The 23638-nt window shown below is 45.2% G+C and overlaps 1 protein-coding gene across 1 annotated transcript in view; it reads left to right on the top strand.

The window, feature by feature from the left end:
* Positions 1–23638, top strand: part of LOC146798595 (solute carrier family 22 member 6-A-like) — an 814343-nt gene that overhangs the window by 564640 nt on the left and 226065 nt on the right. The gene's annotated exons all lie outside the window — the stretch shown is intronic.

Below are 23638 nucleotides of genomic sequence, written 5' to 3'. Positions count from 1 at the left end.
GAGGCCAAGCACGCATGGAGAGCTCTCAAGGAATCAACAGCAAACCTCCAAGAGGTGAAAATCTCACAACGGAAAAACCGCAAGGGAGATTTTCATGCCTTAAACAAGATCCTGCAAGGCGCCAGCAGTAAATCGGAACTGGAGAAGAGATCAGGAGCTCCGTACTCGGGAAGCTTCTACGAATAGTGAGCACGGAGGAAAGGGCGTGGCCAATGACGTAGACGTTGCCACGCACCTCGTGAACGTCCCAAGCATGATGGGATATGTGTTCCTAGGTTAACTTCACCTGCCACAACTCTCCTGGAATACAATAAATAAGCATAAGGACCCCCAGCACAAAGATTACAAAGAAAGATAACATTTGGGAAGCATTGTGTTAAAAAAAAAAATATGGGCAGATAAATCACCTACCATGGAAGCAGCATACCTACCAACGAGTGATGGAAGCTGCCTCATATGCTTTGTCACAGCGCACCTTTGCACACAGTGGTATGGGAACACGTGTTACAGGGATCTGTGAAGTGAGTGGGGTGGGCCCTAGACCGTGTACTGCCCTAGACCTGACAATCTGGCATCTTTTGGCATGGTTTCCCCTGTCTTTTTGGCTCTTCCCTCCTGTTTTTGACTGCTTGCTGCATTTCATTTTTGCTGGTGTTAGGCCTCTAGGCACTTTGCTACTGCTGACCAGTGCTAAAGTGCACGTGCTCCCCATCTAAAATGTAATGGTATTTGGTTTCTTCATGATTGGCATATTTGATTTACTTGTAAGTCCCCAGTACAGTGCACCATGTGTGCCAAGGGCCTGTAAATTAAATGTAGCTAGTGGATCTGCACCACTGATTGTGCCCCCCACATAAGTAGCCCTGCAAACATGTCTCAGACCTGCAACTGCAGTGTCTATGTGTGCAGTTTCAAACTGCCATTTCGAGCTGACATGTGCACTCACTTGCCAGGCCCAAACCTTTCCTTTTACTACAGGAAAGACACCCCTAAGGAAGGCCCTAGGTAGCCCCATGGGCAGGGTGCAGTGTAGTTAAAGTGTAGGATATGTACTATTGTGTTTTACATGTTCTGGTAGTGAAATACTGCTAATTGTATTTATCACCACAGAAAGGCCAATCTCTCCCATATATTAGCATTGGAGCTAACTTGTGACATTTTAAAAGCCTATATGCCAATTTGGAGCTGATAGAAAATTGGAGTTTGGTGTCTTATGGATTTAAAAACACATCTTTAGAGAAGTTGATTTTTAAATTGCAGGTCTGAAAAGGCCACTTTAAAAAAGTTGGTGTTTTCTTACTTTAACCATTCTGTGCCACTGCCTGCCTCTGAATACACATCTGGGTCAGGAGATGACAGTTGGGCTGTTTTTGCATTCCCTCTAGACAGCCACAGAAAGGGAGCTGAGGTGTGCCCTGCTTATCCTGATGGCCCATCACCAGGCTGATGGAACTTCCTGAGCTGAAGTGGTGGGAGGTGCTGACACTGACACCTGAATAGGGCTATGGCTGTCCTCACACAAAGCAGTCTACAATCCCTTGTAGTATATCTGGAGCCAGGGCAGGAAAAGGCAGGGTCTTGTACATTACAAAGACTTTCGTTTGAAGTTTGCCTACTTCAAAGACTAAAATGTGTAAAAGTACTGGACCTCTGACACCATATACTCAGAGCTGGATTGCTGTCAGGAGAGAATGCCACATTACTGTTTTCTTTGCTATGCTGGCCGGCTGATGCTGCTTCTGTCAAGGGAGTGAAAGGACTGGACTTTGTTTCCTGCACCCAGCTTACAAAGTTCTCCAAGGGTTTGCTTTGAGCTCACCTCCTGTTTAGAAGTTTAATTGCTGTTAGACCTGGCACCTTGGCGTGGGTATCCCTTCCATTTTTTGCTGTTACCTCATGTGTTTTTGCTGGTGTTAGATGCTTTGGGCACTGTGCCATTGCTATTCAGTGCCACAGTGCAAGTGCTCCCTATGGTAAATTGATGTATGGGTTAGTGACTCCATGATTGGTTGGTTTGGTTTACTTGTCAGACCCTAGTACACTGCACTGAGTGTTCCTAGGGCTTATAAACCAAATGCTGCTGGTGGGCTTGCAGCACTGGTTGTGCCACCCACAGAAGCAGCCTGTAAAGTGTGTCTAAGGCTTGCCATTGCAGAGCCTGTGTGCAGTCTGGTACCAGCATGCTGACTGGGCAAGTGCACCCACTTGCCAGTCCCTAAACCTTCCCTTTTCTGCATATTAGTCACCCCTATGGTAGGCCCAAGGGCAGGGTGCATTGTAAGTATAAGGAAGGACATGCCCTGGTGTGTGTGGCATGTCCTAATAGTGAATTACAGCCATTTTCGTTTTTCACTATTGCATGGCTACCTGTTCCCAATAGGCCAGAAGGGGCAGTTTGAGTATTACATCTTACAATCTTAACTGACTCAGGGAACATGGCAGAAATTCAAGTTTAGTATGTCTGAACTCAGAATGATTAAATACATCTTTTAGTGAAGTTGGTTTTAACATTCTGTGTTTGAAAATACCACTTTTAGAAAGTAGGTATTTTAATGTCTAACTATCCAAGCATGTCTCTGCTATGGTGTGTATTCCTTGTCTGGAGTTTGAGTGACAGGGGCTGGGGGATTCCAGGAGACAGGGTGAGTCAGCACAGGGCTGAATAGAGAGATCTGCATGTAGATGGGTGGGAGGAGTTGCACCTGGGACCTGAATAGGGCTGTGCCTTCCCTCCACAATGCTGGCTCTACCTCCTGTGGTGCGTCTGATGTCCCTGGCCTACACAGTGAAAGGAAAGAAGGAGTCTTGTCAACAAAGTGCTCCAGGACTGACCAGAACTGGTTTGGACTCGGCATAGGCCTCTCTGCATTCAGAGAACAAAGATAAACTGTGTATAAAAAGGGGGACCCAGACCCCGGAACTTTAGATCACTTTGGGAAACAAGAAGAACCTTTGCTGAGGAGAGGAACCAGAGAAACTGAGTAAGAGACTACCCCTAGCTGAGTGCTGTTTGGGGGATTGTCCTGCGGTGGTTGCCTGACTGCCAAAGAAAGGAGAAAGGAACTTTGTGTGTACTTTAATCAACTTGTGAAGGATCTCCAAGGGCTTGAGATAGAGCTTGCCTCCTGCTGAAGTCTCAAGGACAACAGACGTCACCCACCAGCTCCCCAACACTTCTTTGGAAGTGCCTGCAGTTGTGTTGGGTTTTCTGAGGAACTGCGTGTCGCAAGGAGCTGGAAGCGTGACTCACAAAGAAGAAGTGTGTCGCCGCCGCAGCCGCTGTCATCGCATCACTGAAGGAGGGTGTCGCCGCTGCAGGTGTTGCCTCACATCGCCGAAGCGTCTCCCATCACCGGAAAAGAGTGTTGCCGTTGCATCAGATGCCGTCGCATCACCGGGGATGCATGTTGCAGCGCCTGTCGCGGCTCAGACGAATCGATGAGTCGTTGCACAGCCGGCGGACATGCACGCATCGTGTCGTATCAAGAAGAAGACGCCATTTTTGTTTCACTGCACCGAACCTTCACCCCATCATGGCGTTGCGGGTTACACCGCCATGGAAGCGCAGTAAGAAACCGACGCATCACCTCCCCACGCCGATAAGAACCAACGTGTCCCCTAAGCATCAGTAGGGAACCGACGCATCACAGTTCTTGCCTGTAAGGAACCGACGCATCACCTTCCCTGCAACACTTTCGTTGTATAGCGTTACACATCCTAAGGTATATTGAACTCAAAGTGAGAGAATTAAGCTATTTCTACCATTCTTAAAGTACAGTATTGTGGATTTTTGTTGTTTATGGTCTGTGTTAAGTCTATATAAAAATACTTATTTTTATACTGCAACTTGTGTGGTGTCCATCTGTAGTGTTGTCACTGGGTTACTGTATTTGTTCACAAATGCTTTACACACTGCCTCTGAGATAAGCCTGCCTGCCTGCTCATGCCAAGCTACCAAGGGGATGAGCAGAGGTTATTTTAGGAGTGTACCTCCTTACCCTGACTAGACGCAAGGGTCCATATTTGGTCACAGGTACCTACCTCTGCCAACAAGAGACCCCCAGTTCTAACAATTGCCATCAAAGTCTTCACCTGCAATCACATGGACTCCTCTGCTGCAAGTCCTACTCTGCTTAGTGGTGCCAAATCAAGTTCCTGGGCCCCTGGAGTGAGGTCTGGTGATACAAAGAAGAAAATCGATGCATCGCAGCTCCCTTCAGCATAGTGTGGTTCCTGCTAGATGCAACAACCACGGCTAATAACGCAGGCCCCAGCTTTTTGTTGCAGCGCCTCTGAAGAACAGCTGCTGCGTGAGTCTTGAGCACCGCATCACCGAAGTCTGTGAAGCATCGCCTGAAATCCGACGCAGCACCTGCTTCATCGCTGTGGAATCAATGCAGTGCAACTTGACTTTCAACGCTTTCTCCCTGGGTGCTTTTTTCTCCATCGACACTTTCTAAGTACCGAGGCTGCAGGGCAGAAAACAGTGCATCACCTCCCATGCAACAGTGAGAAACAGACACATCACCTTCCCTGCATAGCAGTAAGCAACCAATGCCTCACCTCCCCTGTAGCAGTAAGGAATCGACTCATCGCCTACGTTTTTTGGTGCCTGACCTCCCCTGCGCCTCGCATCACCTTTGATTTCTTTTAAAAAACTATATTTTTATTGGCATTTTATCATCATGTATAACATCATGCAGTAAATAATAAATTACATGTATTACAAAAATTACAAGATAAATGTGACTTTCCATATACTACCTATTCGGCCATTTTTTATATATCACAAATGGTTGTTGCATCGTATTTCCTAAGCAAACGGCTTGTAACATGTGCAGATATGTCATTCTCTAATAATCAATTGTACACCCTTGACAATCTCCTAGAGATTCTGATCCATTATAGCACACCTATTTCTGGCACCAGGAATGGATCTGCACATGTCATTTTTCTCCTATTTTTCCCAGGGGCCCACTGTTTGGGAGATGGTGCTATGTAGTCTCCATCATTTCCCTGCAGCAAGTATGCCAGATACACCACTAATTAGCACAATGATTTTTTTTTTTTTGGTTTATACAAAGAATTAAATAAAGAACATAAACAACATCAAACATTGCATGTAAGTGCTTATAAATCTAACAGTGTTTTCAGCAGGGGTGGTTGTTTCCTGGCCCACTCCTTCGAAGTAGGATATTCTAAGTCTTAAAACCTATAGGCTTGACCTCTATATCCCTATGCTACTATATCTATTGTTATGATTATTACTGAACAATAGGGAAATCCTCGGGGGAGGGTAACACAGATTCAGCACTTAGAGCATCCCTGTCGTGCCTTTTGCCATGCCTCTCCTTCCCATCTATTTCAACGTGCACCCCACCTATTCCGTGGAGGACTCACTCTCCTCGCCTTCACTATTAGGGTGGCTCAGGTGGTCCCAATTAAACAATATGTCCCTCCACGCTTCAGCAATTGGGCGCTGGTGCAGTCTCCTCAGTTCCTCCCTACTCAGTGCTCTGCCCTCCGCAGCAGCCCACCTAGACACCTCTTGTATCGATGTACTACTCTGTGGTCTCATGGCTGATTTCCATATTATCGCTATTTGCCTCCTAGCCAGTGCCAGTGACAGGTCGATAAATAAACTCCCTACTTTACGCTTGGGTGGTCTAGGGTATAGACCGAGAAGGCATGTCTCCACTGAATGCACAAGCACACGATTTAGTGTGTTGTTGATCTTAGCTAACACTATTACCCAGAATCCCTGCAGCAGTGCACAGCTTCAGGTCATATGGAGAAACTCTAGATCCAATTGGCCACAGCTTGGGCAGCTTCTTCGCTCTCCTCCAAAGGCAGCCTGAAGGCGATGGGGGGGATCATATATGACTTTTGTACATAGTTGAATTGGAGATACTTGAGACGTGCACTACGGGAAATCTTTTTGAAGACTACAGTACTCTACACCACTCTGAGTCAGTAATCGTCCTGTTCAGGGATCTTTCCCACTTACCCCTCAATTTCTGCATCAGGAACAGAGATGCCTCAAGGAGGGATGCATAAAACTATTTTATTTGTTTCCCTTCCATGCCCAATGTTGCTAGTGAGTGGAGAACCGAGTTCGTCTCAGGTTCATCTACTCCTGTTCCCCATAGTCTCCCAAATGCTCTCACCAGTGCCTCATATAAAAGGAACTGGCCTGGGGGAAGTCCAAAGCCATCCACTAGTTCAGCAAAAGGAATCAGGGATTTGTCTAGATAGCAATCTCTTGTTGTTTCTATCCCAGCCTTTGTCCAGGGTTCCAGCTGTTCCGTGCCCAGGATCCTCCATAGGTCACCGTAAGGCAAGCCCACCAGTGGCTATATCGGGGAGTATCTCGGGGTAGCAGGCAATCTGTTATGTTATGTTAAAAAATATTTAAACAGCGCACATTCACCAAACGGTTTCTTGGCGCTAAGCAGAGTCAAACAGTTGAGAGAGAAATATATTAATTATGAGCTTGACTGAACAGCCAGGTTTTAAGAGCGGATCTAAACTGAGCATAAGAAGAGGATGAGCGAAGATCAAAAGGAAGGGAGTTCCAGAATTGAGGCGCCAGGAATGAAAAACAAAGACCACCGTGTTTCTTGCGCTTAAAAGAACAAGGCGTCAGAAGATTCATGTTTGAAGAGCGTAGTACACGAGAAGGAGTATAGCGTGACAGTCTAGACCTAATAAAAAACGGGCCAAGATCCCAAAAGGCTTTGAAAATGGTACATCCTAATTTGAAAAGGCAGCGTTGAAAGACAGGGAGCCAATGAAGATCCTTCAAAATGGGTTTCACATGGTGAAATTTAGGCTGGCCGTGTACAAGACGAGCGGCTTGGTTCTGTACCAATTGAAGTTGATGTAATTGATAGGCGGGAATGCCAGCGTGGAGAGAGTTGGCAAAGTTAATACGCAACATCACTAGGGCAAGGACGGCCTGAATCCGGGCCTCAAAAGTCAGAAATCTGGAAATTTTGCGAATCCTTCGAAGATGGAAGAAGCAGGCAGATACCACCGATTTAATCTGTGCTTTCATCGAAAGATCGCAGCTGATTACAATTCCCAGACTCTTGACTGATTTTGCTGGAGATGGAGAACGACCCAGGGCGTCAGGCCAAAAATTGGAATTCCAGGGGTTTCCCGGGCCCCACGTGAGGATCAGCTCAGTTTTGTCTGGGTTTAACTTAAGCTGACTGGCACTCATCCAATTGCTAATAAATAGCATCACCGATTGAAAGTTTTCAATAGAAGAGGGAGAAGAATCAATATGAAAAACTAATTGAAGATCGTCAGCATAGTTGAAGACGGTCACCTCTCTTTTTTGGAGGGCCGAGATCAATGGGTGAATGTACAGATTGAAAAGAAGGGGGGACAGGGCAGAGCCCTGGGGGACACCGCATATCAATCTCTTTTTCTGAGCCAAAAACCTAGCCAAACGAACTGCTTGAAAGCGGTCACAGAGAAAAGACATTTTTCCAACATTTTAGTGCCGTGGACTGCAACGTGGAGATATATGGGATCCAGGTAGCCTGATTTTGTAGTTTTACCAGTAGCTGGCGCGGGCGCTGTCCTGCTCCATTAGGTAGGTCCCCTCCTGGTTCACCCCCTCCAGCCATTGGACAATCAACTGCAGTTATGCAGCTAGTTGATAAAATTCAAAATCTGGTACACCCAGTCCCCCCCACCCCCATGGGGCACTGCAGGGTCTGCAGTGATACTCTGCATCTTCTGTCCACTTTGCTTAGTAGTTTAAAATCAATATAGAGCATGGACAGGGGCCTGAAGTCCCTTACTCCGGCATCCTTATCTTTGATCTAAGGGAGCGGGATCATCAGCGCAGACTGCGTAGGGGATGACAGGCATCCTAGTCTGAGAGCCTTGTTGTACATGGTCACCAAGCAGGGCTCCAAACTATCCCTATATTTTACATAGAACTCGGCAGGTAGGCCATCGGGACCCAATGTTTTCCCATTTGCCATCAGTGTCATAGCCCCCTTAATCTCGTGCAAGGTCACGGGCCACCCAGTTCTTCTGCAATCTCGTCATCAACCACACGAAGGTCTAGCGGGACCAGAAAGGCATCAAGTTCCACCAGGGAAGCACCTTGTGGGGCAGTGTACAGCTTCTCATCGTATTTCTGAAATATTGCATTAATCTTATCAGGATCATTTTCCGTTGTGCCCACATCCCACTTATTTCGGGTTATTGGGGAGCCTCGGGATTCAGGTCTAACGAGTCACGCCAATAAGCGTCCGGCCTTCCTTTCATCGTTTTGCACTCTGTCCATATATGCCCTATAGTCATAAGATCTAAGCCGTTCTAAGGCTTCATCATATTTTTTCCGGGTGGTTTGTAACAGAATATGTGCCTGTGTCCCCGGCCCCTGTATGTTATCCAGTGTATGCATCTCTCCTTCCAGTTCCAGGAGTTCTCTGTGCAGCTCCCTCTGTACGCCAACTGACTGTCCCATGCAGTGCCCTCTCACCACAACCTTGAATGCCTCCCACTCTATCAGTGCCATAGTGGCCGTGCCTCAGTTCTCGACAAGTATGTGTCTATTGTGGTGCACAATGTTTCGGCAAATGGTGAATCTTCTGGTGTCACTGGATTAAGCCTCCATGTAGGTATTGGGGGCTCAACCCTCGAGGCTGATATGACATCAACAGGGGGCTCTGGTCTTGGAAATTCCGACCAAGTTATTTTGTATGTCTAAAAGAGGTGCCAATTGCTGGGGAACACCAGAATGCTTTCAATCTTGTGTGGAGGTGGTACATGGGAGAGTAGAATTAATATTCCCTATCTTTAACGTGCTGAAGCTGCCATATGATCTGTAATTTCCAGTATGCCATCCACTCCTGTAGTCCAGCCTCTGTCTTGTGTGCCCAGGAACCCGGGAGGGGGGTGAGAACGGTCCGATTGTACATCCGCAATACAGTTAAAATCTCCCCTCAGTACTACTTGCCCCAACTTTATGTCAGCTAGGTGAGCAGAGAGAGAGGACAAATAGGGCATCTGATCCTGGTTGGGGGAATAGCAGCAGCCCAGGGTAATCTCCTGACCTAGCAGGCACCCCGTTAGTAGTACATATCTTCCTTCCGTGTCAAATAACGTACGTATTGCCTCCAAAGGGACCCCCTGTCGGAATCCATATCAGCACCCACCAGGCATATGCTGAAAACATGGTGGCAAAATACTGCCCTCTCCATCTCCTTCTAAGATTCCCCACCTCCACCGTGTGAGATGCATTTCCTGTAACAACTCTATTTGCATTCCCGGCGTTTCAGGTAGCTGTGTATGTTGTGGCATTTGGATATGTATCCCATCCCTGATATTCCATGTAAGTATTTTTAGGTCCTGGTTTGGAAATGCCATCTCAAATAGGTCCAGACTTCCTTTCCACTGGGATCCCCCGCTAACCTTCTGGAGAATTGAAGCAAAGCATTCTCGCATGCATGAGGAAGATAACAAAACAAACACAACAAGTCCCAACTGACAACTCCACGGCCCCAGAGCATCCTAGCAACGGCCATCTGCCCAAATTCAAAATATACTGTGATGCAAAACATTGAAGGTCCAAACCAATCTTGGTGCGAGCCTTCAGGGGGTCGAGTACTCACAAAAGTGTGTGCTGTTTTGAGTTCAGCAAATCTATAAACCATGTTGCAACGCATGTCAATGTCACCCGCACCGGCCCAGGTTTGCGCCCAGCCTGGGTGGATTGTCTCCCATTATATAATGTCATCTGCCATGTTCAGCGTCACTACTGGAAGTTCCAAACTGTACCTGCCAGATGTATCTGATTCCAAGACTTCAGTCCCTTTCATGGATCCAGATACAGCCTCAGATGGGGAGCCACTCTTCTGGGCAATTTTTGGGCCGCCACCCTCTCACGTTCTGTCTGCGAGGAATTTGGTTTCTTTGCTTGGATTTGCTCAGACCTGTGTCTCTGTGAGCACTTCCTGGGCTCCCGGCTCCTCACTGCCCGCCTGGGTTTTGGTACCGACCCAGTTGCCTCCCTTCTGTAAGCTTCAATCCAGTCTCAAGCAATTTTGGGATCTTTGCAGAAGTGAGTCTTGCCGTCTACCACAATGCGGAACTTGGCCAGGAACATAAAATAATACTGGATGCCCTCCTCTCTAAGTGCCTTCTTAACTTCTAGGTATGAAGCACACTTCTGTTAAACCTCCAGGGTATAGTCAGGGAACATCGAGACCTTGGAGTTATTTATGACAAAGGGGCCGTCTGAGTGGGCCTTCTGTAAGAGGATGTCTCTATCCCTGTAGTGTAGCAATCTGGCCACCACTGGACGCGGATGGGGACCCGGCACCAGCGGGCAGGCTGGCACTCGGTGCGCTCTTTCCAGATTGAAGAACTGTGTCAGTGCACCTGGGGCCACCACTTCCTTGAACCAAGGTTCTATATACGCCACCATATTTCAGTTCTCAATTACCTCCGGTAGGCCAAGGATTCGTACATTGTTTTGGTGGCTGCACCCTTCTCCGTCCTCCGCTCGACGCTCCAGGGTCCGGAGCCTGTTAGTTAGTCCCTCCACCTGCTCTAAGGGCTTTGTGTGCAGGTGATAGATCCTCAATGCCTAGTTCCACCACTTTCATCCTCTCATTGAGTTTTTGGTGTTCCATGCGTAGGAGCCCAAGGCCCACTCACACCATGCTAATGTCTCGGTGGAGTGTGGCTTTCGTATCGGAAATTACCTCAAAGATGTTTGACAATTGGTGCTGGATAGTTTCCGAGGTGGGTTGGGGCTCAGGGCTGCCCCATGCCTGCTCTCGCTGATCGTCCTCCTGTTCCTGGGTTGCCCCGGCGTGTTTCCTCCAGGGTTTACCCATCTCCACAGTCACAGACGCACACTGTTTGCCCACGGCTTCCAGCCAATTATTAATACAACACAGCAAAAGGTGCTCACTCAGTTAAATCATTTACTTAGTCATGAGCTCAAATATAGAATTTTTTTTGAAGTGGCTCACAATATTAATTATAAAATTCAGTATCAAAAGAAAAAGGGGGGACAACATCCAACATATAAATCACCATACATTTATTTTCTTTTTAGGCAATTTAAATTTAAATTTTTGTAATATACAACACAAGGTTGCTCCAGAGGGAACGTGCATGAAGCAAGAGTGCTAAAGGGTGAGTGAGTGAGGTAGAGAGTAATAGAACATAGTAATAAAAGGATTTTTGGATTCACAAAGGGATCGGTCGTGATTCACCGTCCAAAACAGAACCTGGCCACATTCATAAATTACAAAGGTACATTTATGTAATTAGAGAAAACCAATTAATGGTCTCGCACGAAAGGAGGTTGTGTGTCCCAGGCGGTTCAGGGGGTGGGCGTCGACGTTTCGGCCCGTCTTGATGGCCTTAAGGGATTTTGTAAACCTTGGCCGTGCGGGTCTTCATCAGGACCAGAGGGGCAACCTGAATGACTTCTAGATTAAATCGTGTGTCCTGTTATGGTGCGAAGTTTAATGACTGAAAATTATATGAGACATAACTTTAATCACCCGATGGAAACATATATAATGACTGACTTCCCTCTTCCGTTGCCAACCATATCTGAATAGGTTTCCAGTATGTCACGATTATAGTTCTAGGTGAGGAGTTGGTACAATTACCATATCTGACTATCCCCCCGCCTAGACACCACCAATATCTAATAGGTTTTCTATGTAAGGACATGGTATTACTACCGTGTTCTTTTCACGGATGATTAAGGGGTGACCCATCCTATGACGCGGCATTATGCATTTTGGTTGATTATTGTTAATTGTATGAAAAGGTTTGTTCGTAAACATATGTAATTTGTCCTTTTCTTAATGTTTTCAATTGTTTTCCGTATGTTTTCAATTTGGTTTGAACATTGTATGAAAAGGGTTGTCCTTAAATGTATGTAATTGTCCTGTGTTTTTAATGTTGATAAATTATGTCCTGTACATTTATTGAATTCGGGTACATGGAATACCCTTTATGATGATCTTGATTGCATGAGAATTGGTTATCTGAATTACAGGACATCGTAACTGTGTACACACCTCCTTGGGCATAACGTTATACACAATCCTTCGGCAAAAATTATTTTGGATTATTAATTTAACGCACACTGCCACCGGAGGTTTGCACCGTGCTGCAGTTTTTTAACGTTATACACAGTCCTTCGGTAATTTGGGATTATTAATTTAACATACATTGCCACCGGAGGCTTGCACCGTTCTGCAGTCTTTTAACTCTTTCGTCTTTTCCGCGGACCGTCATTAGTACGCTGACGGTTGCTCCGGTAATGAACGTCCTCGCGGCTGAGCGCATACACTGCTGCTAACTCGGCGAGACGACTCTACGACTGATTAGTTCGGTCCAAAGGTAATTTCTTACACATTTTGGGACTCGAACTTAGAATGTTTTCGAGTTTCAAACTAAATTCTCATTTTGAATACCCCTTTCTAATTATTGACAGCTGCGATTGAATCTTTCACCAACAAGACGCCACTATGTATTTTGACGACCCCAGGTAAACATGTGTTCCCCCTGTTTTAGCGTTATTATTAATTTTGAATGTGGCATGGCAGGCGCCATCTAATCAAGTTATGTCTCATATAATTTTCAGACATTAAACTTCGCACCATAACAGGACGTTTGGTATACGCTTTCCAATAATATTGGACACTGAATTATATCAGGTAAACCGCCTATCAGGCTGTTTCTTTCTTTTATTGAATTCCAGGACAACATCCTTATCACTCCACCCCTGTTCTTAATTTTCAGACACACGATTTAATCTAGAAGTCCCTCAGGTTGCCCCTCTGGTCCTGATGAAGACCCGCACGGCCAAGGTTTACAAAATCCCTTAAGTCCATCAAGACGGGTCGAAACGTCGACGCCCACCCCCTCAACCGGCTGGGACACACAACCTCCTTTCGTGCCAGACCATTAATTGGTTTTCTCTAATTACATAAATGTACCTTTGTAATTTATGAATGTGGCCAGGTTCTGTTTTGGACGGTGAATCACGACCGATCCCTTTGTGAATCCAAAAATCCTTTTATTACTATGTTCTATTACTCTCTACCTCATTCACTCACCCTTTAGCACTCTTGCTTCATGCACGTTCCCTCTGGAGCAACCTTGTGTTGTATATTACAAAAATTAAAATTTAAATTGCCTAAAAAGAAAATAAATGTATGGTGACTTATATGTTGGATGTTTTCCCCCCTTTTTCTTTTGATACTGAATTTTATAATTAATATTGTGAGCCACTTCAAAAACTTTTCTATATTTGAGCTTGTGACTAAGTAAATGATTTAGCTGAGTGAGCACCTTTTGCTGTGTTGTATTCATAATTGGTTTAGGACCACTGTTTTTTGTACCAAGATTATACCCAGGTCCTTGACTACTGGGTTACCCTATTTTTGTAATGACGGCTTCCAGCCAGCACCGTTCACAGCCACACCCACCAAATCCAGAAGACTTGCACTTAAGTCCATTAGGCTCACGTTGACAAGTCTAGGGAACCCCCACTCTAGAGGTGAAGGGGGATGGGAGGCTCTTCAATCCCACAGGAGCCACACGTCTTTGTTCCCATTCCAATCGTGACAGGATCTTATGACTTTTGAAAGGGTCTCTGATCCCCTAAGTATATCATTACACCGAGGGGGACCCCCACCCGTTCTATGAGCTGTGCCGCTCCAATGGACTATTGAGTTTATTGTTCCTGGCAGGCTCTGCTGCCTCTCCTCAGGGATCCAAGGAGCGGTAGTTTGGCCAGTATGCCACACTTCAGGCGGGGGGCCCCCCAAGATCCATGCGGTCACACTTACTGCCTCAAGTCCGATGCGCAGTCACTCTGCCTCCTGGGCCGTTCCGGTGCACCGCGCTGTAGTATGATCGCAGCTTCAGGTCGCAGGCGGGGCCCACAGTCAGTCCGCCCAGAGCCCTCCGCCCCTTAGGCTCCACTTTTTCGTTCCGTCCTCCTCAGGGCCTCAGGCACACCTTTGATTTTTGATACATCTAAGGTACTTTGGGACAGATGTAAGTGGCTAAATACCAGTCTGTAACATCGGAATTCGGTAAATTTCAGCGTTACTGACCGATATTTAGCCATTTCTAATGTAGGTAAGGAATCGGTAAATAAGGAATCGGTAAATACCGATTCCTTATTGCTCTTGCATTTAAGGAATCGGTAATATCGATTCCTTAAATGCAATGTAGGAAGCACATTAAAGAGTGCTTTTGAGCCCTAAGAAATCGGTAATTATCACCAACTTCAAGTTGGTGGTAATTACCGATTTCCTTTGAAAAATCACTTTTTTGTTTTTTGTTCAGTGCCATGTGGCACACATTCATGCCCTTAGGGCATGTATGTGCACCACATGTGCACACATGCACATTTCAGGGGTGCAACAGGGTGTCCTTTTGACACTCTGGCACCCTTGAAAGTGCTCCCGCTATTAGCGATTCGGTAATACCGAATCGCTAATAGTAAATGTCTTCACATTCATTCCTATGGGCTTCCAAGCCCATAGAAATGAATGGGAAGGTATTCCTTATTACCGAATCTCAATTACCGATTCGGTAATAAGGAATATTAAGGATTCGGTATTTTATACCGAATCTTTACCTACATAGGAAATACCGATTTCTTAATAGCGAATCTGTAAAATTCACTATTAAGAAATCGGTATTTCAGATTTACCTACATCTGTCCCTATGTCCTGATCAAGTGGGAGCATTGATTTTTAAGAACTGAACTTTATGTAATCTTTGAATATTCATATCTTGACCTATGTTTGTTGAATTTTTGTCATTGTGGTCTTGTTTTATTCAGATAAATATTGGCTGTTTTTCCAAACTGATGTGGAGTCCTTTTGTGGTGTTTTCACTGTGGTACTGTGTGCTTGTGTGTGCATGTCCAAATACTTTACATATTGCTTCTGGGATGAGCTTGACTGCTCTGTGCCAAGCAACCAAGGGGGTAAGCAGGGGTTATTTTAGGTGTGTCACTTATTTAACCTGACTAGAGTGAGGGTCCCTACTTGGAAAGGATGGATTCCAATGCCAACTAGATACCCCATTTCTACCAAGGACTACCAGTATTATTGCTGTAGGATTGTTACAGTTATGAGCTGCCCTAATTAAATCTAATCAAGCTCTCTCACTGGGTATGTGCCCTTCCCAACCCCACAGTTAAAACTAAAGAGATATTTTTTTGGGTGAGGCTGTAAGAATATTGGTACTTTGGCAAGTGCCAGCATTCTTCGTATGTTCCCAAAGTCTCCCCCATGAAAGCACACAGGGTTCTGCGCTGGCTCCCATAGAAGTGCCGCCAGACACATGACAATAGGTAAAAAAATAAAACAAGCCACATTAGCTAGCCGAGACCCTACTATGCATCCCTATAAAGGTCTTAACGAAGAGCCCACGCTCTCTAGACAATCAAGTCTCATTAGGAGTCCAATCACCTAATACACACACTCTTTGTCTAATACTGAGGTATTTATGGAGTGCTCCCTCCTTTTAGACACCCAAGCCCTATTAGGTGTCTAAGATTTTACTATGCACACCTTTCTCTTGCACAGAAGCCTTCACAAATAGCCTACTCCCTGCAGATGTATTCACGGAAAGCCCACTATCTCCAGACACCCAAGCCCTTTTAGGCGTCTAAACCCCTGCAATGCACATACTTCAATTTGTAGAGAAGTCTTCATGGGAAGGTCAATTCCTTCAGACACACGTCCTCTGTACACCCAGTCCTACTAGGAATTCAAGCACCTACAATGTGCACATCTTGTCTTGTACAGACGTCTTAACGCAAAACCCTCTTCCTCCAGACACCCATGTCCATTTAGGTGTTCATGGCTCTACTATGCTCACCCTTCACCTTGAACAGAAGGGTTCCAGGGAGCCCAGTCCCTCCAGACACCCAAGTCCATTATGAGTCCAAGTACTTAATATGCAAACCTTTCATCATGTACAAAACTCTTAGAGCCCACTCCCTCCAGAAACAAAAGCCACATTAAGTCGCCAAGCTTCTACTACGCCCACCCTTCACCATGTACAGAAAGCAGTCTTAACAGAGAGTCCACTTTCTCCAGACACCCAAGTCCTATTAGTTCACCAAGTCCCTGCTACACATTCCCTTTTCCTTGATCAGATGTTTTCAGGACAGCCTTCAACTTCTTTACAGATCTTTACAAAGAAGCCACTTTTTCCAGACACAAAATCATATTAGCAGGGCCCCTGAATTATGTGTTTGTGCATCTGCTGCGTTTCTCCACATAACTATACATTTGCCTCATAATCCATTATCTTCTGCATAATGAGCAGATTTTAGCACAAAAAAAAATGTTGTTTCTAGCTTAAATGCTTCAAAAGCTACTAAAAATGTAGCAGTACGTGTTGTGGAGCCATAGAATATCCTTTGCAAAGGTTAACTGGTCACCTTTCGGTTGCTTATTGCTATATTTGGGTGTTGAGCTAGTAATCATGAGGTGTAATCCATGCCCAGACAGTGTTAATGCATGTAAACATGACAAAATATCAAGCAATACTATCACAAAAAGGTGCCCAATTATGCCATACAAAACCTTACTATGATCAACCTTTCCCTGTGCACACCTCTTGAGAGAGAGATCAGTTCCTCCAGATATGAAAACCCGGTTAGGTGAAGAAGCAACTACTATAGTCAGCCTTTTGACCTGTGCACAATTCTTCATGGAGAGCCCACTCTCCCCAGACACGCAAGTCCCTGTGACATGGCCAAGGACCTACTACACATTACCTTCACCCAGCATAGATTTGTTGTACATCTACAAACAAATAGATGTGCTGTCTCAATGCACTGATGCATTTTGTGCAGACTTCCACTAAATCAGGTACCCTTTCACTGTATTACAACAGCCTCAATGAGGTGCAGAACATTGGCACAAATCCATGTCTACAATTCATTTTACATATGGATTTCCATCAAAATCTATGACTGAGTGCATTGCAATCCCTTACAAAACCAATGGACACTCCACTCCCTTGATGCAAACTAATGCAAGGTGGTGCATTACATCAAATTGAATACGTTTTGGTTATATACCAACAAAAAGTGATTTCTGTTGATTTATAAGTAAAATTGTAAATTTTGCATTGGCTCTATGTTAAAAAGTAATACAAACCTGATGTGCAATCTCTACAGATTTCAGATACATTTATTGTTATAAGTGTTTGGTTTACACATACACTTATATAAATAGACTGTCTGGCTGCTGTCCTTGTTTAAGTGCTGGGAGGGAGAGAGACCACACCTCCCAGGACCCTCTGCATGGCCCAGAGGCTACGTCATCAGGAGGTGCCGGAACACCACAGATAGCAGAGAAGTGTCCCGCAGCACAGGACCCTCATCTTACCGACTCCTTGACTGCTGTCCTTGTTTCGGTGCTTGGAGGGAGAGAAATCACACCTCCCAGCACCCTCTGCCTGGTTTGGAGGCCATGTCAACAGGAGGTGCTGGCGCACCACAAATAGCGTAGAGGTGTCCCACACCGCAGAATCCTCATCTTACTGACTCCTTGGCTGCTGTCCTTGTTTCCGTGCTGGTAGGGAGAGAGAACACACCTCCCAGCAACCTCTGCTTGGCCTGGAGGCCACGTCATCAGGAGTTGCTGTTGCACCACAAATAGCAGGGAGGTGTCCCACAGCATGGAACACATGCGGTGCGCGCCAAGGCGTGACACGGGCGAAGACCAGGCCTTCATCTCCTGAAGGGGGCTGTAATAGGCCCCCCCTCATTCATTGAGAACCCAGCAGGGTATGCCCGGTGGGTAAGTCCCAATGCAACAGCTAATTATTTTATATCTAATTTTTCAAGATTGCTGGATGTATTAGCTGCATAATTAGGCTTGGCTTTTAAATACCAGGCTCAAGGCGGCCAAAATACTAAAATCGTGAAGCACAAAGTACCAGGTTTTAAAGATAGTGCTATTAAATTTACAAACAGCACCACTCTGGATTCTTTTCTGGCCCGAGCAGTAGGGGTCATTACAACTGACATTGACTTGGCTGAACGCAGATTATCGCTGGAGGTTGGAGGGGGGTCTGGCATTATGATAGGGGCGGCTTCAATGCATGATCTACAGATTGCCCCTCAGGCCCACCCAGGTGCTAGGAACAACCAAAGCCTCTCCAATGTCCCTTTAGTGGAATGTGCCCAGGACAGTGCCGAATTGGAAATTCCACAGATTAGTATATGCTCACCCTTGCTCAAAAGGAAGCGTCAAGCTAAATGCACTGTAACAGCCAAGGGTCCTAAAGGTTCCTCTTATATATCAATGAATCAGGTTAGCTCTGATAACCCGGAGACAGTGAGTACTGTTAATATGGATTGGATTACTGTGCTTGGCAAAATGAAAGGGGGAACAGCCAGTACAACGCGGTTATTACCACGCTGTGCAGTTACATCGCATGCGTTACAACGCATGCGATGTTACAACGCTATGCCATTAGAACGCAAGTCTGTACATCGACTTGCGCTAGATGGCGTGCTAACATTACAAATAGTGTAGTTTACTATCCCAACACCTTCCCTACTGTTAAGTGGACTGGAGTTGGAATAGTAAATTACACTTTTTTAATGTCAGCACGCCATCTAGCGCAAGTCGATGTAAAGACTTGCGTTCTAATGGCATAGCGTTGTAACATCGCATGCGTTGTAACGCATGCGATGTAACTGCACGCGTGGTAAAAACCCGCGTTGTAATATCATACATCCAATGAAAGAGATCATCTCGCAAAGTATTGCCCCCCTGCTTGAAAGATTGTGTGCATTGGAGTCTGTTGTCACAGAGCTGATGAAAAGGATTGAACCCATCAAGAAATCTATTAACTCCCTTCATCCCATGGGCAGGGGCGGCTCCTCCATGTGGGCGGAGGAGCGTCGTCCCACTGCTTTCTCGCAGTGCGAGAAGCAGTGACATAAAATGGTATAAATACAATTTTATGTTACTGCTTCTCGCACTGCGAGGAAGCAGAAGGGCTTGGTTGGGGGTGGGCGGATCTGCAACAGGGCAAGGGAGGAGTGGCTAGCCCAATGTTGTGGGCCCTGACTGGTTGTTTGGCCCACTGGGGCTGACCAAACCAGTCATGCGCACTCTGCCATTTTCTCCATGTAGGCTGCATAGTAAATGGCCTCCCGATAGGTGCCTGGCTGGGCGCCGTCCCCACCAATCACAATGCTGCCATTGCAGCACTGTGATTGGCTTGTGGAAGGGGAGAGAGGCTGCCTGCTTCCTGTTTCACATACCCGGCCAGAAGCTGAGACGGCGCGGGACCCGGGAAGGTAAGTTTAAAAAAAATTACATTAAATCCTCCCCCCCTCGGCAAGTCATGCGGACCGGGACTGCCCGTGGGACCAATCTTTCCGGGTCTGCACGCTCCAATTGGGAGAGAAACTTTGTCTCAACATTCAGTCCTAGAAAGCCCAGATATTCATGCTTCACTTAATGGATGTTTATTTGAATAACAACCATCTAAGCCTCAAAGACAAAGGATTCAATGCTGAGATGGTTTGAAATTACCTAACTAGAAAGTTATGATTTAAATAAATGTCATCATTGTGAATTAAGCTACAAGTCAATCTGGTGATTAAAGTAATAAATCCCACAGTTGGGACCTTTGGAAGTGCACTTAGGGGACGTTCACCAGAGTAGGGAACGCAATTTTTGTGCACTAGTAAACTACCCATTTACTCTACACTCTTTAGTATGTTAGGACCTTCGCTAAGAGTCCTCAGCTGGAATATGGCTGGCATAAGAGAAAAGCTGGTGGACCCAGAATGGCTTAATTTTGTCATTGATTTCGGATTATTATGCTCCAGGAAACCTGGGCCCTAGAGCTGGTTGGCTGGGATGGCTATGAAAGCTTTAATGTGGCAGCAATTCCCTCCCCTGGTCATAGGTCGCGAAGTGGGCTAACCACCCTGGTTCCTCTTTCCAAGCAATTTAGGGTTTTTCCAGTTTCCCTGAGACACAACGTGAAACAGATGTTATGGGTGATTGTTTTTAAAGATTTTCATTTTTTTCTGGTGAATTTCTATGATTCTATTAGCGACCCTGGGTATCAGATTGAGGCTCTTTGTGAAGTAGTATCACTCCTAGAGGCTAGAACATATGCCTATTTTAAGTCTTTTAACATTTCAATAGGTGGGGACTTTAACACTAAGTTAGGAAATAACCTAAATGATTGTAACCCCTTTCAGGTCGATGATTCTCTGATTAGCGATTTAGGGTCTGGCCAAAGGGTTCGCAAGCTATTGGAGGCAACTGGTCAGGCTGGTTTGAGAAAAGCTATGTCCAGGGGACCCAGTTCGTCCAGAGAATTGCCCACTTTTGTGGGATGGGGAAAGTGATCAATATTGATTATGTTTTTATTTCAAGCTCGCTCAACAGCTATGCTAGCCCAGGGATGGTACATGAAACCTGCTTCAGTGACCATAATCCAAAGGAAATTAGGTTAGGAGTATATGCTAGTTTGGGTGCTAGGCCTGACCGGTTTAACTGTGAAAGATGGGGGACTCAGGATGAAGTGGTGCAACCTTCCAATTCCCACATTGATGAAGTCTGTAGTTAGTTTAAACTTAGGAATTATTATGGAGCACCTATTAGCCCTTGAACCATCACCTGCAATCGTTTTTGAAGTGTTTGAACAACTAAATAACTGTACTAATACCATTATGAGGGATATGTTGAGTAAACACAGGGTGATAAAATTGGGCTGGTTTGATAAAGCATGCAGGCAGGCTGGCAACCACCTGCATGAGGCCCTCAACATTAAACCTCGTAATCGGGATATTATTAAGGGAGCAAGAAGGGCCTATAAATTAGCTGTTGGGAAGCGGAAAGCTGAGCTTAAAGAGGCCTCTTGGGAATGGTTGGTGTCTACTAGCACCACTAGGGACTCTAGCGGTTTTTGGGCAGTGGTCAATGGAAGGCAGCCAATTGTGGCTGTTCAGGATGCCAGTGATCTCTCCAGCTCACTGGGTGGCTCACTACCATAAGGTCTATGCCCTGGATACAGTTGTGCCCGTAGCTAAGGATAAAGACGGTGGCCTGTACCGACTTGAGGTTAGGTTTGATCTTGAGGAGGTTTAAGCAGCTATCATCGGCAGCCCCTCCAATAAAGCCCCTGGGCCAGATGGGATACCTATGGATTCATATAAGACAGAACTACATCTCTGGGCCTCAGTTCTGACTAATGTTCTTAATGCTGCGGGTCAGATAGGCTTACCCCCGTCTTGGAAATCTGCTGTAGTTCCAGTCTTTAAAAAGGGGAATGGCCAGGATCCCACCTGCTATAGACTGTTTTCCCTGGTAAACTCAGTTGTGAAGGGGGTAGGTCGTATTGTTTTAAAGCGTGTAGAAGTATGGGTTCAAGCCAATGACATTATTTGCCCTGCCCACTATGAATTTATGGAAGGGATGGGCACATTTGACCACTGCATGAACCTTAACCTTCTGATAGGTAAATACGTAGTGGCCAAACAGGGGTCCATTTTTCATGCATTCATGGACCTCAGAAGCGTCGTTGACCGGGTAAACAGGTCAAAGCTCTGGGACATCCTGGGTGTATTAGGACTACCTTCCCACCTGGTCAACTTCCTTAAAGCCCTACACATAAACGTAAATGGCTGTGTCAGATATGGCATGGAGGGGGTGTCCACCCAATCATTTAGCCTCCCACAGGCGTAAGGCAGGGCTGTGTGATGGTGCCAATTTTGTTTTTGTTATACATAAATAGCTTGAACACCTGTCTGATTGAAGATGGGGTAGACTTGTCCAAGATAAAGTCAGCCAGTATGCCCACTCTGCTCTATGCTGATGATGCAGTATTGATGGCCAGAATGGCAAATGGGCTAAAGCTATTGGTCGATCAGTTTGTCAATTTTAGGGATGACTTGGATCTGGACACAAACATCTCAAAGACTCACTATATGGTTTGTGGGAGGAAGGCTGCAAAACTAGACCTATTGACATTAAGGGGCGAATAATTACTAGGGTTTCTACTTTTCCTTATTTTGGAGTGTCATTTGCCCATCAGAAAAATTGGCTTACCTGTATTTCTAATCGATGCTCTAAATTTAGTCTAGCCTGTAGTGCTCTGTTTATATTTCACTTGTTGATATGCAATAAGCCTATTCTGCCCCTACTGCAAATCTATAGAATGAGATGTCTACCAGTACAGACATATGGTGGACCATTTGGGGGCACCATAACTGCAAGGTGATTCAGCAGGAAGAGGACCGATTTTGTAGAAAGTTATTGGGCCTGGGTATAAATAGTGCATCCTTTACTATTCATGAAGAATTGGGTCTGGACTATGTGGAGGATCAAGTCAACCTGGCCCCATTGCTACTCTGGATCTCAGTATGGGCCGATAAGAGACTGAATTTTAATAAGAGTGTGATTGAGGATTGTCTGGGGTGTATGTATGGCCACAAGATACCATGGTTAATTATATTAAAACCGTTGTTCACTCCCTGGATTGTATGGACCTTTTTAACAGGCCACAGCTTCTTAAAAAAAGAGATTGAAGCCTTTTGAGGGAAGGATTTTTAAACAGACTAAAGGGTGAGAGGGAAGCTAGGGCGCTGGAGAAACACTCCAATAGATCCTGCCTGCTTCTGAAAACTGTTACAGGCACCAAACCGTACCTTGTAGCTGTTAGACATCCTTGGGACAGATCATTGCTCACAAAATTTCGCTTGGGTTCTATCCATACAATGATCTGTGTTTCCCCAGGTCAGTATGATCCCCATGCACTTTTAACTTGTCCTTGCGACGGTTGCTCGCACCAAACCCTAATACACCTGGTCTTCTTCTGTCAATGTTATGATTTTTTGCACAACAAGTAATTCTTACCACTTTTAAAATCTTGGGGTTGTATTCAATTTTGACCTGCCTTTTTACATTTACAGCTATTACATGACCATGTGGTGATGTTGGCGGTCACTGCCTACTTAAAAAGAGCCCTATACTGGAATAAAATATGTGCGCCTAATTTATAATGATTTGAATGATAGGCGGGCTTGTTTTTCTTAAATGGTACAGAATGTTTACAGAATGAGTGACTTGATCGCAATACAGTGGACTGTCTGTTTTATTGTTTTTAAGGTATTTATGTGGCTCTAATGTTTTGATCTTTCATGATTGTGATGCATAGTCGAATAAAGATTGATATTGATTTGATTAAAAGACTGAAACTTGATTGTATCTTCAGTTCATGGGAATTCATTTTTATCACACAATAAATCGCTTGGCATCTCCTGTAAAAAAATAAAATAATAGACATACCTTTTATTAATTAAATAGGCTGCTACAGGAGACTATTATGATATACTGACAGAAATATACATGCATGGCAAACATCATGACATTTTTCTACTTTTAAACTAAAATAGGCGGTTTGCGCTGTGGAGAGCTCTTGACAGAAACTCCGCATTCTTCAAGAACCCAAGTTTCTTTAGGAAGCCAAGTATATTGTCAAAAATCATACTTATTAGAAGTGCCAAAGGTATAGGTAGTTTGCTGCAGATAAAGCTTTCAGTGTGATAATTGTGAAACAA

The sequence above is a fragment of the Triturus cristatus genome, chromosome 9 (assembly GCF_964204655.1).
Source record: "Triturus cristatus chromosome 9, aTriCri1.1, whole genome shotgun sequence".
Classification (NCBI taxonomy): domain Eukaryota; kingdom Metazoa; phylum Chordata; class Amphibia; order Caudata; family Salamandridae; genus Triturus; species Triturus cristatus.
Note: the sequence above shows the minus strand (reverse complement) of the source record. Positions and strands in the feature narration are given on the sequence as shown.